This window comes from Mus pahari, chromosome 1, assembly GCF_900095145.1.
Source record: "Mus pahari chromosome 1, PAHARI_EIJ_v1.1, whole genome shotgun sequence".
NCBI classification, from domain to species: domain Eukaryota; kingdom Metazoa; phylum Chordata; class Mammalia; order Rodentia; family Muridae; genus Mus; species Mus pahari.
In genome coordinates this window covers 135,169,740-135,175,592 of record NC_034590.1, presented here as the reverse complement: position 1 = coordinate 135,175,592, position 5,853 = coordinate 135,169,740, and positions in this window count along the sequence as shown.

Below are 5,853 nucleotides of genomic sequence, written 5' to 3'. Positions count from 1 at the left end.
CAAGTGCTGGGATTAAAGGTGTGCTCCACCACTGCCTGGCGAATTTCTTTTTTTGCAAGCATTATTGGAGATAGATTCATCGTTTGGGATGGAAGCTCATGTCCACTTTCCCCTCTCAGTGCTGAGACCCCATCTGGCTTGGACCTGTGCAGGCCTTCTGCATACTGCCACAGTCTCAGTGAGTTTATATGTGTGTCGGTCCTGTTGTGTCTAGAAGACACTGTCTCCTTGGTGTCATCTATCCCCTCTGGTTCTTACAATCTTTCTGCCTTCTCTTCTAGAGTTCTCTGAACTCCAAGGGAGGGTTTGATGGAGACATCACAATTTGGACTGAGTACCCCAAAGTCTCTCACTGTCTGCACATTGTCCAGTTGTGGGTCTCTGTATTAGTTTCTATCTACCGTAGGAAGAAGCATCTCTGGTGATGGATAGGTGAGACACAGATCTATAAATATAGCAGGATGTCATTAGGAGTCATTTTATTGCCATTCCATTAGCAGAGCAATAGTATGTGGTCTTCCAGTATGCCCATTTACCTATCTATCCTCAGGTCCTTGACCACCCAAGCTGTATTAATCCTAGGTTCCATCTCATGGAGTAGATCTTAAATCCAATCAGATAATGTTTAGTTACTACCACAGTTTTTGTGTTACTATTGCACTGCACATCATACATTAAGGTCACCCTTGTAAATCAAAAGTTTTGTAGCTGATTAGTGATTACCTTTCTCCTCTGGTAGCATATCAAGTGCCTTCCCAGATCATGAACACTAGTTAATAGGAGTACTCTAGTTAGGCACTATCTTGACTTCTCTGTGTTTAGTAGACATGTAAGTTCTGTCTTCAGAAATAGGACCTTATCATCAGTTTCTGGAAAGCAATCAATAACCCTGGCAATAGTTCAAGTTGTTTGGGGATTTCCATTGGGTCCCTTTAGACCACAACTTAATTCTATTTAACCCATTTCTTTCTTTCTTTTTTGTTTGTTCATTTAGGGTTTGGGGGAGGTTGTTTGTTTGCTTTGTTTTGTTTTGTTGAGATAAGATTTCTCTGAGTAGCCCTAACTGTCCTGGAACTCTCTCTGTAGAGCAGGCTGGCCTCAAACTCATAGATTCTCCGGCCTCTGCCTCCTGAGGGTTGGGATTCAAGACATGTGCCACTATGCTTGACTTATGTAACCTATTTTTGACAGTGGAGGTTTCACTTGGGGCAAAAGATATTAATTGTTAAATGTATATAGTACGTAAACTGACAACATGACTGCTCTATGGTATGGTTAAGAGAAAGGTGTTTATTGTAGATATGAAGAAGGGAGGAGCTAGAGGTATTCTGGAAGAGTCCAGAACATAGAGAAAGTAGTAAACAACATGGTCATCAAACTGGATCCTGAGAGAAACAGGAACAGGAAGAGAGAGGGAGAGTGGAGAGAGAGAGACAGAGACAGAGAGACAGAGAGGGGGGCAGAGGAGAAAGAGGGAGAGGGAGAGGAGAAGGAGAAGGAGAAGGAGGAGGAGGAGGAGGAGGAGGAGGAGGAGGAAAGGAAAAAAGAGTGTGTTGTCAAAACAGCAGAGTTATAAGGAGAAATGAGAAGCCAGGAGAATGGAACCCAATGAGCTGGAGAAGTTTAGGGTAGAGGAGAACATGAGAAGAGCTAGGATACTAGCATAGACTCTGAAATGTATAAGAGGTACTTGCAATACTGAGGGAATCCTGGGGGCCAGCATGAAATTTGGTATGCTAGTAGGCATCACAGATATTCATTCATCTCTTCTCCCAGTAATAATAAAGGCTCCTTTGATAGAGAGGAATCAGCTTCACAAGTTCCTTAGGAATGCTGGCTTTTGTCTAACCGCCAGAATTTGTGGAAATAGAGTTACCTTTGGACCTGACACATAGTAGAAGTGGAACAGGGGGAGAAGAAGGGAGAAAAAAGAGAGATGAATAGAAACAGGAATGGCGAGAGATGAAACTCCAAACAAAATGTATTGACATATATCAAAGGAGATCCAGGAGAGAAAATATATATCAATATTTTTCAAAAATACCTAACACTAGAGGATGAAACTAATGCATGATGAGCATTGTGTGTCTGACTGCTATAGTTGTTAGAGTCCTTTCTGCTTGTCCAGTTACTGGCTGGGTAGGAGGCAACCCAATAGCTTCTTGTCACTTAGAGGGATGTGGTTTGGGAAAAGTTATAAGACTCTCTTTGCTTCAAATTTCTCTACTATGTAGGGACTGGCCATGTGTGCTGGCTACATACTCTAGCAGGGTTGTTTCCCAATGAAAAGTCCAATTTTTTGTAGTAAGTTGTTAAACAACATTTGAAAAACCAAGAGCTGTTCACAAAGATCTGAATATTAATATTCTTTTGAATAATGGCTAGAGTGGGTAGCCTCCACTTGGTCTTGTCAGCTCACCAGAATGCCTGGAACTCCCATTGCCTCCCTGGTACCAACGCTCTCTGTTTATTTATACTACTTCACTGACCTCTTGTATGGTATTTTGAAAAAGAATGGCCCCCATAGATTTATCTATTAGAACGCTTAGTTATCAGAGAACGGCAATACTTGAGAAAGAGTAGGAGACCTGGCTTCATTGGAATAGGTATGGCCTTGTTGGAGGAAGTGCGTCTCTTCCTGCTGCCTGCACACCCAGATATAGAACTCTGAGCTCCATCTCCAGTACCATGTCTGCCTGTGTTCCACCATACTTTCCACTATGATGATGATGGAAAAAACTCTGAAACTGTAAGCAAGCCCTCCATTAAATACTTTCCCTGATAAGAATTGCCGTGGTCATGGCCACTTACTTACTTCACAGCAATAGAACACCGACCTAGACTCCTGGCTTATTCTGTATGACTTTGTTCTATCTTACTTCATCAACACCTTCTCTTCAAATTACTTTTTCACTAGCCAGCTCCGTATCTCCAAGACAGACACTATGCCTTGTTTGCCTGGATTTCCAGCCCCAAGTGTGATAGCTGGTTCATAGTGGACACTCAGGAAACATTTGCTGAACATATCTTCCCATGATACTGCACAAGAATGAGAAGAAGGGAAAATGAAGTGGAAATTTCTGGTTTCTTTAGAAACTCAGTTATGTCATATGTTTTGCTGAGGCAGACAGGTAAAAGGATGTTGTGCTGAACCAGACACATGAGAGGGCATCTGATGTTAAGAAAGACTCTAAATATGACCTCCCAGACAATGGGAGGAGGCTCTGGAATTAGTTCCCCTTGCTCTGCCTTGCTAGTCTTCACTGATGATAATTGGTTCACCTTACATCATATTTCTGATCTTCGCTTGTCATGACTTCATAGACAGTGACTCACCAAAGAACCTCTCGTGACATTCTTGTTGCTTCCTCAGACTCAGGCTGATTGACGGGGCCTTGAGGTTTCTTCTGGATCCCACTGCCATTGCTGATTCGTGAGTAGTGATTGCTGAGTGGACTGCAGATGCTGATTCGTGTTGGTGTTTTATTAAAGGACCGGATTGCTGACAATGAAGATTGAAATTGCCCCAAAGATCTATTTCTAAACAGGTCCACAGAACCCAATTCCTATTAACCTTTCTTTTTCCACTACCTCTGGTGAGTGATGGTGGTTAACACGTTTAAGAGACTTTATTAAAGTAGGTTGTGAAAATTTTAAGCCTACAGGAAAGCCAACCACAGAAAGGAATGTGGGTGTTCCAAATAGCTTCTGTGTGGGGCAGCACAGTGCATATGGTGCAAGTGCAAGCCCTGGCTTACTTTCTTCTTCCCCCAGGTAAACTCCTTCCTGAGCTTTCTTCAGCTATGAGGAGAAGACAGCAAACAGCTACAGAAACTCTTGCAAGGAACATCAGGGCTTCATTTGGCTCTCTTATGAAACCTGAATTTAGAAACCTCCAGGATGCTAGAAAAAGCACAGAGCATGATTAATAATACTAGGGCTGGCCCAGGTCCAGTGAGAAGCCAATACTATGGGTTGACACACAGCAGACACAGAGCATGGGTCATTTCCCCAGAATATGCTGCAGGAAGCCTTTATAAGGAAGTGGGCCTTATAGAGTGCAAAACCATCAGAGTCTGACTTCTGGGATCAAATCCTGGTGGCTTATTGGCCAGAAGTGTAAACGTGAACAAGTCAATTGACCACTCTTGGCCTGTTGTGCTTTTTATTTGAAAAAAATGAGGACAATAACAACTTTACAGAGATATTGCATGAATTAAATGTTGAAAGCTTGTGAAGTGTCTGGCACCTCTCTCTCTCTCTCTCTCTCTCTCTCTCTCTCTCTCTCTCTCTCTCTCNNACACACACACACACACACACACACACACACACACACACACACACACACTGAAACAAATGACTAACCCTTTTGCAGTGTTAGAGCCAGAAGTTCAAAGTCAAGAGATCTGCAAAGCTTGGTCCTCCAGGACTCTTGTGGTGGGTGGTGTGTATTTTTCACCTCATCCAGTTTCAAAGTTCCATACATTCCTGGGGCTGCCCAGCCCAGTTCCCTTTCCATCTTTATGTGATCTGCTGTACGTGTCTGACTTCCCTTCTGTCTCTTACACCACTTATTTACCGTTGACTCAGGGCCCATCTGTTAATCCAGGGTGAACTCATCTCAACATCCCTAATTTTATTACTTAAGCATATAGCCTCTCTTTCCAAATAAGGTCACGTTCATGGGCTTAAGGATATATGCATATATCTCCTTAGGGAGAACACTGTTACCCTACCATAGTCCCTAAATCTGTGTGCTTTTATTTTCAGCTGGAGCTTTACATATATTATTGATCCTTTGACTAAGTTAAGCCTTGAGGGATAGATTTCTGGGTCCCTGAACTCTGAATCTTCCTTTCTAGCTGATAAGATAGTGCTGCAGCTGTGCGGGCTCCATGCTCAGTGGCCACAGAACACAGACTGATGTACAGAACAACTAGACTCTCTAGAGTGTTTTCTGCAACCCTCTGCGTGGTTTCTCCAATATCGCTTCCTTCCTGTACAAAGGTCTGTGGTGGGCACTTACTGACCATAAAATTATGTACCGGGTGGAAACTTTACTTCGCCAAGTTTGTGCTAGTGTCTAATGATCCTGTTTTCCATAGGTAGTGTGGCCTTAAGGTTTTAAATCATGTTTTAATTACTTGGCTAGCTTTCCAGGGCTTTTGGCATTTTTTTTTTTTAAATTTACTTCCTTACAGCTTGTGACACACAAGATGAATTGAATATTTCAAATATTTTATAAGTACTTGAGCAAAGCAGCACCGGCTTGACAGGGGCTTGTGTTTGACAGCAGTTTGTGCTTGACAGTGGCTTGTGAAGCTGAAAACAGTCTTGAAGTTCAAATGGATTCACATCTGTCTCTGAAAGTTTGTATCTATCAGAGGGTGTCAACTCTGAGCAAGAAGCCAAAGTGGAACGTAAAGTGAAGGAGGCTCCTGAGCTGGCTGGGTTAGTCTTGTCTCTGCCACCTGTTGTCACTGGACTTCGTACCTCAGTTTCCCTATCTATTAAATGGGGCTTAGTGCACTAGTCAACTTGCTGCTGTTGCAACAAATACCTGAGACGATCAACTTACAAAGAGGAAAGGTTTCTTTAGGCTTACAGCTTAGGAGGTTTCTGCTCAAACCATGGGAGAGAGCATGTGCCAATGCAAAGCTGTTGAATTTACGGCCGAGATTTTAGAGAGAGAAAGAGGAACGATCTGAGGACTCACCACCCCTCTAAGAGCACATGCCAACAACTTGAGGACCTCCCAGAAGGCCCCACCTCCTAATTCTCTTCCATATAGCCTTGTAGCAACAGGTTGAGAAACAACCTTTTAACATAAGGGTCTTTCAGAAGCACTGTGTC